The sequence below is a fragment of the Gossypium arboreum genome, chromosome 1, assembly GCF_025698485.1.
Source record: "Gossypium arboreum isolate Shixiya-1 chromosome 1, ASM2569848v2, whole genome shotgun sequence".
Classification (NCBI taxonomy): Eukaryota; Viridiplantae; Streptophyta; class Magnoliopsida; order Malvales; family Malvaceae; genus Gossypium; species Gossypium arboreum.
Genome location: NC_069070.1, coordinates 87682352 through 87692635, shown reverse-complemented (window position 1 = coordinate 87692635; position 10284 = coordinate 87682352). Strand labels below are relative to the sequence as shown.

Sequence of the window (10284 nt, the reverse complement as noted above, 5' to 3'; positions counted from 1 at the left end):
TATGTCTTTTGTTGATATGTACAATAGGTATACATGGTTATACTTTCTCAAGAGTAAGTCATACTTTCTCAAGAGTAAGTCAGAAGCTTTGAGCTGTTTTATTCAGTTCAAAATGCATGTTGAAGTGTGTAACACCCCAATCCCGTGACCGTTACCAGAAGTCGAATACGAGGTGTTACCGAGCTTACTTCATTTATTTCCCCCTATTTATTATTATTTTTTTTGTTTCAGGCAAGCTGGCTAACTGTATCGTAGTCGCTTTAAAAATCATATCTTGAGTTCTGAAACTCGAAATCCAATTCCGTAAATTTTCTCCAAAACTAGACTCATATATCTATATAGGGGAATTTTTGTAGAATTTTTGGTTGGGCCAATTAGTACAGTTTATTCATTGAAGTCTCCCCTGTTTCAAGGTTCGACTACACTGACCTCTGTACCTTACGATTTAAATATCTCCCTGTAAAGGGCTTCAATGCCTATGCCGTTTGTCTCTAATGAAACTAGACTCGATAACGAATCTGTACATATAAGGCACAACCTATAATTATCTTGATAAAATTTATGGTGAATTTTCTAAGTCGAAATAGGGGATCCAGAAATCTCTCTGGCCCTGTTTCACAAGAATTTAATTATCTCCTAACATACAGCTCATATGGTAGTTTCGTTTCTTCCATATGGAAATAGACTCATCAAGCTTCGATTACATAATTGATTCATTATTTAATTCCATTTCTACTATTTTTAGTGATTTTTCAATCTCACATCACTGCTGCTGTCAGCATCTGTTACTAAAGCAACTATGCCTATTTCATGATTTTTCCTTGATCTAACTAATAATTCATCATACATATTACAATTTATGATCATGACTAGCCATGCCAAAGGTTAATCATCACTGAGCATCTCCCTACTACACTATTACCAAATCATGAATTTAACACGAAAATAATCAGCCATGACATATGGCATAATAATCGAGTAGGCCTCAACCAATACTCAACCAAAACCGAATTACCAAGACTTGTGTCCAAACATCATAGAACCAAATCCAACCGAACATTATGCCATTTTCGCATGGCTAAAGTTTACATACCCAATTTCAACAAAACATAATAGCCTATACATGCCGAAATGTTCTCCTAGACCAACTAAAAAGAAGATACCAAAAGTTGCTAGCCGGTGTGATGACTTCGACGACGGTCCCGAGCACACAAAATGGATCAAGAACCTAAATAAGTAACAAATAAGCACACCAAATGAGTACATAACTCAGTAAGTCATAAGCACTACTCTACCGTCCAACAATAATAATCATAAGTGAAAAACAAATAATACAAAATCAATTTTTTCCAACCATAACAAACTATGCTACAATTTCTTAAATTTTTGGTTCGATCTCATGCCAAGTCCTTCAATCAAATCAAATGTCGAGTCAGCCCAATCGATTTAGATCTATTTCCTCAAGTTTGGAACAACGATGCACTAGATAAATTTATGCATACACCGCACAACCTCAATTTCGATATTTAGTTAGTGACTCAATCACTTACCTCGTTCATGCAGAATTTATATCAACAACTGAATGTTGCACACATAGTGCTTATTATGTTCGCACACATAGTGCCATATTAAATCGCACACATAGTGCCATAGTAAATCGCACACATAGTGCATTTGAGATTCCCTCATTCTTCAACCTCCCAATCGGCACACATAGTGCCACATAAATTTGCACACATAGTGCCCTATGTTGTTTCATCATGGTAAAGTAATTTACTTAACTCAAATTGTACATACGGTCATATTAATAAGTAGGAGAATCACTCTGAAAAATATCTATCCAAGGAGTTCTCACAAAAAGTGCTTAAGGACTTACCTTGTGTTGGGTATAACGGTTCCGACCCGGCTACTCGATGTCCTTGGCTTTGCCCTTGCTTGATTCCCCTTCTTTAACTTCTCGGGCTTAATAAATAAATTAACTAGTTTAATCATCTTGCTAAACATTTATAACTCAATTACACATGCATATGTATGTTTGTATATTCGGCAACCACTCTTACTAATTTCCCATTTAGTCGATTATACACATAATTAAAGGTAACATCACGAATGGGCATACTTATGTATATATATATATATACATAACCGAATGTGCATCAAAAATTTGATTCAACATCACCTACATACTCACTTTGATGGCCGAATATATACATGTACAATGTCATCTATAATATCATCTAAACACCTAAATTCTTCTCATGCACACTTGATCGACTTTTTCCCAATCTAGCATAGCTTCACCTCTATTTGTAATATCATATAAATCCACATGTGACTACATTTCTTAAGTTCAACACCTTAATGCCCATTATAGCCACTCCCATAATCTAAATCTAAAAATCGGCAACATCCCCTTTCAACTATGTTAGCCGAATACTCATTCTCTTCTTAGTCCTAAATTCGGCACCTCCAACACCATGACTTAACAACTTCAACTTTCATGCTAACATAACAAGCAACTTAACACATCCATATAACTAACATGTTCATAGCATCAAGGTATCAACTAAAATTTTTAAGCTTCTTTGTTAAATCCCAACTCTCCAACAACCCCAAATCCAACCATGGGATAGATAGAATTCAAACTAACAACCAAAAATATACATGAATTTAAAGGAATAACTTCAACATACCTCAACCTAGATACAATTATGGCCGAATTTCTCCAAAGCTTTTCTCTCTTTCTTCTACTTGGTTTTTCGGCTAAAGGATAGCAAGGATGAACACACCCCTTTTTTTTGTTCATTTTCTTATTATTAATCTTTATTTCTCCTCTATTTTAATTACTTACCAATATTAAATAATAAACAACATAATCTTGGAAGAATGAAGCCATGCTTGGCCGGCCACTCAACATAATTTAGGGCATTTTGACATGCAAACCCAAATTTTCATATTTCAATACTATTTGGTCCTTACTTATTTACCTATCAAAATTTTCTAAGTCTCTCAACTAAATCCTTTCAAGCAAGATTCACATTCCTAAGATAAAAATTAAAACATCAAATTTTTATACAAGTACTGCCACACATATAAGGTATGCAAATAAAATTTTAACTAAATTTTATGACTCGGTTTTGTGGTCCCGAAACCACATTCCGACTAGGGTCAAATTAGGGCTGTCACAAAGTGCAATTTGGTTGCCACATAAAAAGTTTTCAAAGTGATTGGGGAGGTGAGTATCGCTCATTTGCAACCGTTTTATCTTGAAGTGGCATTCAACATCAGGTTACTTGTTCTCACACTTTAGAACAAAATGGGGTAGCTGAAAGGAAGCATCAGCATTTAGTAGAAATTGGGCTTACACTCACGGCTCAAGCTTCGATTCCTTTGAATTATTGGTCTCATAACTTTATGCATGCTATAAACTTGATAAATTGGCTTCCAACTGAAGTTCTACAAGGCCGTACAATCAACACAAGCTGTAGTTTCGGTCAACAAGGTATATTTTTCTTGGATTTAGCTCTAATCATAAAGGTTTCAAGTGTTTTCCTGGTTTCAAGTGTCTTCCTGACGATGGCAAGGTTTGTGTCTCGTCATGTTGTATTCAATGAGACCAATTTTCCTTTCTCAACACAGCCAGGTTCTGGTTCTACTTTTTTATCAATTGATGGTCGTATACAGTCTTATGTGCCAATAATAGTTCTTGCTACTTTTGATCGTTGTTTGCCATCTCCTCATAATGATTCTTTGCCTCTTGAAAGGCTATCTTCCTCATTCAGATCTTCTAGTCAAGGTGATGATTCAAGTGTTGGCCCAGTTCCAGGTGAAGGCTCTAGGTCTCCTACAACAGGGAGGTTCCATGTGAAGATTCTAGTCCAACTCAAAATAGTAATGGTCAAAGCGAGGGTTCAATCAAATTTGAAACTGTGATGATCCAAGTGATACTATTCTCAATAGACCAGTTTCTTCAAATATACATCCCATCCAGACAAGATAGAAGAATGGGATATCCAAGAGGAAAATGATTTCAACATGGCTTGTTGACAAAGAATCATTGACTATTGAAGAAGTTTTTCAAAGTGAAGCATGGGCAAAAGTAGCTCAATAGGAATTTGATTCGTTGATTCAAAATTGGACCTGAGATCTCGTTCCACTACTTCCGGATACACATACAATAGGGTGTAAATGGATTTTTAAAGTGAAAAAGAATGCTGATGGCTCTATCGCTCATTATTTTAGGGTTTTTCTCAATAGGCAGATATAGATTTCCAAGAGACTTTTAGCCCCATCGTCAAGCCTACAACAATCAAGGTGGTCATCGCGTTGGTTGTTACATGTAGATTGCCTTTCAAACAAGTTGATATAAATGATGCATTTTTAAATGGTAACTTAACTAAGGATATTTATATGCTGCAACCACCAGGGTTTGAGAAACATTGTGATGGTCAACAACTAGTTTGCAAGTTGAGGAAAGCTTTATATGGTTTTAGGCAAGCCTCTAGGGCTTGGTTTCACAAGCTAAAAGAATATTTGGTGGTGCCAAGTTTGTGGTATCCAAGTCTGATGCATCTTTGTTTTTTCAATAGTTTGGTACTAGTATTATCTATGTGTTGGTCTATGTGGACGATCTCATCATCACTGGAAACAACACCCAACTTGTAAATGAGTTTGTTCATTCGTTGAACTCTACGTTTGCTCTCAAAGATTTGGGAAAGTTAAGCTACGTTCTAAGAATAAAAGTAACCTACACTCCAAAGGATCTCTTCCTTAATCAAAGAAAGTATATCCTTGATTTACTTCAAGGAAGTATGATGGATAAATATAAAGGATCACCCATCCCAATGGTTACAACATGCAATTTGTCAACCCATATTGGAAGCTCCATGGAAGATGAGTCTATCTGTAGGAGCATTGTGGGTGTATTACAATATATTGTAATTACACGGACAAATATAACTTTTTCTATGAACAAAGTTTGTCAATTCATGCATAAGCCACTTGATTTTCATTTTAAGGTTGTTAAAAGGATTTTAAGGTATTTTGAAAATACCATGGACCATGGGTTGTTGTTTACTCCAACTCCTAAATTGGGTTTACAAGCATATTTAGATGCAAATTGGGGAACTTACATTGATGATAGAAGATCAACTACTGGATTCTGCGTGTTTCTTTGTGGGAATCTGACTTTGTGGAGCTTAAAGAAGTATCAAGTGGTTTCCAGATCAATAGTAGAAGGCAAATATAGAAGCTTGGCTCATGCCATTATAGAGTTGATTTGGTTGCAAGCTTTATTCAAAGAATTACATGTAGATGTTACCAACAAGTCAGCATTCTAGTGTGATAGTTCAGGTGCTATTACTGTTGCTGCAAACCCAGTTTTACACTCAAAGTTCAAATACTTCGAATTGGACTTGTTCTTTGTCAGGGAAAAGATTGTTGTTAGGACACTACAAGTATGTCATATTCCAAGCCAGGACCAAGTTGTTGACATCCTTACAAAACCTTTATTTGCTATTTTTTTAATAAGTTTCGAGACCAGTTTTGAGTTTTCAATAAGAGTGATCAAGTGCCTCACAGTCACAGAAGATAAGAGATCCCATGCAGGAGAAATGTTATGGAATAAGAAAAGAAGCTATTAAGATTGTTAGTAAATAGGGTTGTTAGCTACAGTTAACTTTCAAGATAGTTGTTAAGGTTGATAGCTGTTATTATTCACTATATTAAATATGGATTTAGCATTGTTGTATCAGCAAGAGAGGCAATTCAATAAAAAAAGTTTACCTATATCTTTCTTTCTTTCAATACTTCTTATCAAGAACTTTATCAAAACATAAGCGACAAGAATATCCTACTTGATACGTATATGGACATCTGGGATAATCGAAAACATTTGAGTCTGGTTGATGCATTCGCTCAGGATGAAATTAAAGCCTCATAAGAAATTTACCCTCATCAAGATTGTAGGCTTTAGGGTCATAAAAGCTTTCCACCAAGCCATCTGGTGCAAAAGCCATCGGCACGAAGCGATGTGCTAGTTTCTTTACACCTTGGTGGTAGTAAATATTGACCATGATCTTCATTCTATTTTCATCCAAACAATCTTTAAACCATCAATGCAATGGGTTGTTATTCATTATCTCCATATGCCTATGTCAATCATAATTCTCATAGTTGATATGAACCTAAGTTTTTTCGATATTTCTTTCTCTATATCTTGATACAATGCCCCTCAACATGCAACATTAAGGACTTATGATCCTCTACATATGCCCAAATAGGGTATATTCATGTCGAGACAAAGCTTAGAAAGCCTTAATTCCACATCTCTTTCTCTTTGTCGATGGAAGCATCACTTGCATTAAGTAGTTTAATCCCTTCAAATCCTCTTTCGAAAATTTAGATAGTTCAACTTCATAAAGGGATGGACAATATCCTCTTCTTTGTAAAGAACACCATGGATAGGCTCGAAGCTTTGGAGAAGCATGTGGACTCCGTTGACTCGTGGGACAATCACAGGTATTGCCCCATAACTTACTCTAAGATCTAGATGATATTCTCCTGCTCAAGAAGGAAGATTTTTAAGTATTTTACCAGCATGGTTGAAACCAATTTCCAATTTACTTTATGTTTGATGTTCTCATTGTAACTTTTTTTTTATAATAACCATAAGGTTCAAGCTATCGAAAATGGCACGTAGATTAGGGAATTGAATTTATAATGCATGTCTTCTATGAGTTTGTATGTGTGTTATTGAGTAATGGATATAATATATGATGGCTTATTACATGTACTAATTTCACCTATAATTTACATTTATACGTATGCTTTGATGCATGTATGTAGGCAATTCAAAAGAGGCAATGAAAATGTGTTTTATGAAATTAATAAAGGACGAGAAATGGAACGAACCTACAAAATCTAGAAACTTATTCTTTCGAATAGTTCTTCGGGAGACGATTAGAACCCTCGGAAGAACCATTAAGATTTGAAGTTGCCGATTCCATAACAAAAAATTGTACCACCTCCTGAAAATGGGCAAGCAGTGGCCAAGATTACACTCAGATTGTGGGTATATATAGATTATATGAAGAAACAAAAAGAGCAAAGCAAATTTGTTTCTTCCAAAATTAGTAGGTGAAAAGGGAAATAGAGGTAGGTGCTATAAATTCGCACATGTAAATCTAATGCAACATGTTGGTTTTACAAATGTTTGGATTTCCCATTAATGGTGTTAGTGTTAACGTTATCTTAGCTTAATCCTCAACCTTGGATTAGATTATATTCAAATGCTATTATGGAGATTATATTTACAAAGAAAAAAACAGTGACTTTCAATGGCCCATTTTAAAGATATATTATTTTTGGTTTCTTGTCGATCAATACAAAAGTGTTCGATCCACCTTTGGATTTATTTGTTGGGATGCTATTTTTAACAAGGCATTTAAAATGAAATCATTTTTTGGTACAAAGTAAGAGAAATTAATACCATGAAAAGTTAATAAAACTTTTTGAACTTCATGTTATCCATTGTTTAGTTTCTTTGGATAGTTGGTTATTGTCCATGGATCTATTTTATACAATGTGTAACACCCTATACCTGGTCCGGTCGCCGAGCTCGAGTAACAGGATGCCACACCACACATCACAACATCACACATTACACACCGTCTCATTTGCATACAAACATTATCACATTTTAATCATTTATAGAAGTTTAAACTCTAAAATACCCTAGGTGACATTAAAATTTACTAAACATACATTAAACGACCTTGTATCAATTTAAGAACATGCTTAAGGACCATTTAAATAAAATTTCTAAAAAGTCATGTAGGTATTAGTACACACTCGCTGGTATCGATACCATTTAGGAAATCGGTATTTTTTTAACATTTTGTTTCTCTGCAAAATTTAAAACCCAACAATTTATCGATACAATTCATCATATATATATTTACCCTAAGTATCGATACTCGAGAATTGGTATCAATACCAAATGAGCTACTATTTTCGTGCACATTCATTTTAACATTGAGGTATTGATACATGTCCTGATTATCAATACCTTTACATAAGCTAGCAAAATTATAGCAAAACATGACATTTAACACATTCAAACATATACCGCTTCAACATGCATCTATAACAACATAAAAAATATCCATAATTGTAGTTCAAAGTATCATTAGTAATTTCGACTAAGCAACCAATAAACTAGTAACAAACGTCCGTAAATTCTAAGAGTATGAAAATCAAATAATCATTAAAACATCAAAATCAAACAATCATTAAAACATCATGTTGATAATCAAGACATTGCTTATTCTCACAGTTCTAAATAATAGCAATAATATCACTTACTCAGTCACTACGCTTAACTTGGAGCACTTGGAATTTCGCACCGCCCACATCGGACACTAACTATTTGCTATGTTTAGAAAGAGTGGGTGAGCTTAAATAAGCTCACTGAAAGATCCAAACGACCACCAAATAAACACGATGTCATGCATTAAATGAAAACATCTGAAACACAATTATATATATGTTTGACTATAGTAACATATTAAAATATTCATGCATCAATTACCAACTCTTTTAACTTTATAATTACATAATAAATAGTCATATATCACATTCCATAATATTACATTCAACGATAAATTGGCACTTGAGGCTATGAAACATAGAAGTGGATTCTATCATCAAATATTGGATACACGAATTTTCAACACACCAATGACTTGATGAGTCGAATATATTCCAAAAGCGTAGCATCTAGCTAACACTTTCCAACACACCAATAGATCCCGGTGAATGGAGCTAAGCTTGCATTCCCTTATCTCTCTGAAACTATCCCGATCCTTAATGCCCTAAATCACAACACAAGGGTGAGTATTGACATTATCCTGTGGCATGCCAACAATATCAAACGGTCTCAAAAGGTCACAAGGCCAAAGTATCCACAATTAAAACATACATTCTCTTATTGTTTTCTACAAGCTTTCACTGCACATTTACATTATTAACACAACATCATCATTGCCATTCAGCGTGTTTAACATGCCTACAATTAACATATTCCACAATATCCATCTCAAGCATATATCTTATATCACATTAACACATTATAATACACAATCCACAACGCATAATCACATATCACACAAAAGTAACGAAAGGAATAAGAAAGCTTACACTCGAAGCTTAGGATAGGGGTTTAGGCTACTCCTAAGCTCTCATTTAACACTATGAATCATGTCTACTAGCAGCGATTTGATGATCATTTTATGGTTCACTAAACTAGACTACGATCATGACAAAGTCAAGCACACCTATCGAATGGTCGTATAGCTATGGTGAGTCCAGAATATCATATCCACAAGGACTAAAAGTACTAGTATTAACTATCTTTCTATTATTTAGCCTAAAATAAAATGGATTTGTTTTAATCTAAAATTAAAGTAATTAACTATGAACGTGACAGAGATCGAATTGGGAAAATACTTAAGAAAACCAATGAGAGAGACAATACCTAGGAGAGAATCCACCTAGACTTCACTTATTATTCTGACTCTGAATCAAATGATTTATTCTCTTTTCTTGATCCGTAGAAATCCCTAAATTATGTTAAATTATCTTTCAAGACTAAGAACAACTGACTCTAGGTTGATTAATTGAAATCTCTTCTAATTAAAACCCCTATCGTCACATTAACTCGATTTATGGATTCCTCTATTAGATTTGACTCTAATCCGGCAGATTTATGTCGTCCTATCTCTAGGATTGCATGCAACTCCGCTTAATTATGCTAGATCTACTCTTAAACAAGGACTTTTGCTCCATTGAATAATCACAAAAAACTTGGATTAATATCCTGAAAATATTAAGGCAAGAATTAAGAACACGTAATTAAGAACAAGAACAAGTATTTATCTTGTAACTTAGATAATTAAATAATAAGATCCATTGTAGGTTTCATCCTCCTTAGGTATTTAGGGAGTTTAGTCCATAATGTGGCAGGAAAACATCCCCAAAATAGGAAAACAACAAAACATAAAGAAACCCAAAAACTTCGAGAGAAATTAGAGGGAGATCTTCAGTCTTGAAGGAGATCCTGCTTCCGAGCTGAATCCGTTGGCGTTCTTCAAGTAGTTCTTCTGTTCTACTCTCTGTCCCCCTATTATGTCTTCTTATAGTATGTATTTATAGACTTTTGAATGTTCAGAAACCCTAAAAATTGGCTTTTTTGCGTGTTTGAGAAACAGGGAGTGATATCGACAC

General features: G+C 34.5%; 1 pseudogene; it reads right to left on the bottom strand.

The window, feature by feature from the left end:
* Positions 1-5801: 5801 nt before the first annotated feature.
* Positions 5802-7054, bottom strand: LOC108489469 (putative glutamine amidotransferase GAT1_2.1; annotated as a pseudogene).
* Between the last annotated feature and the right edge of the window lie 3230 nt (positions 7055-10284).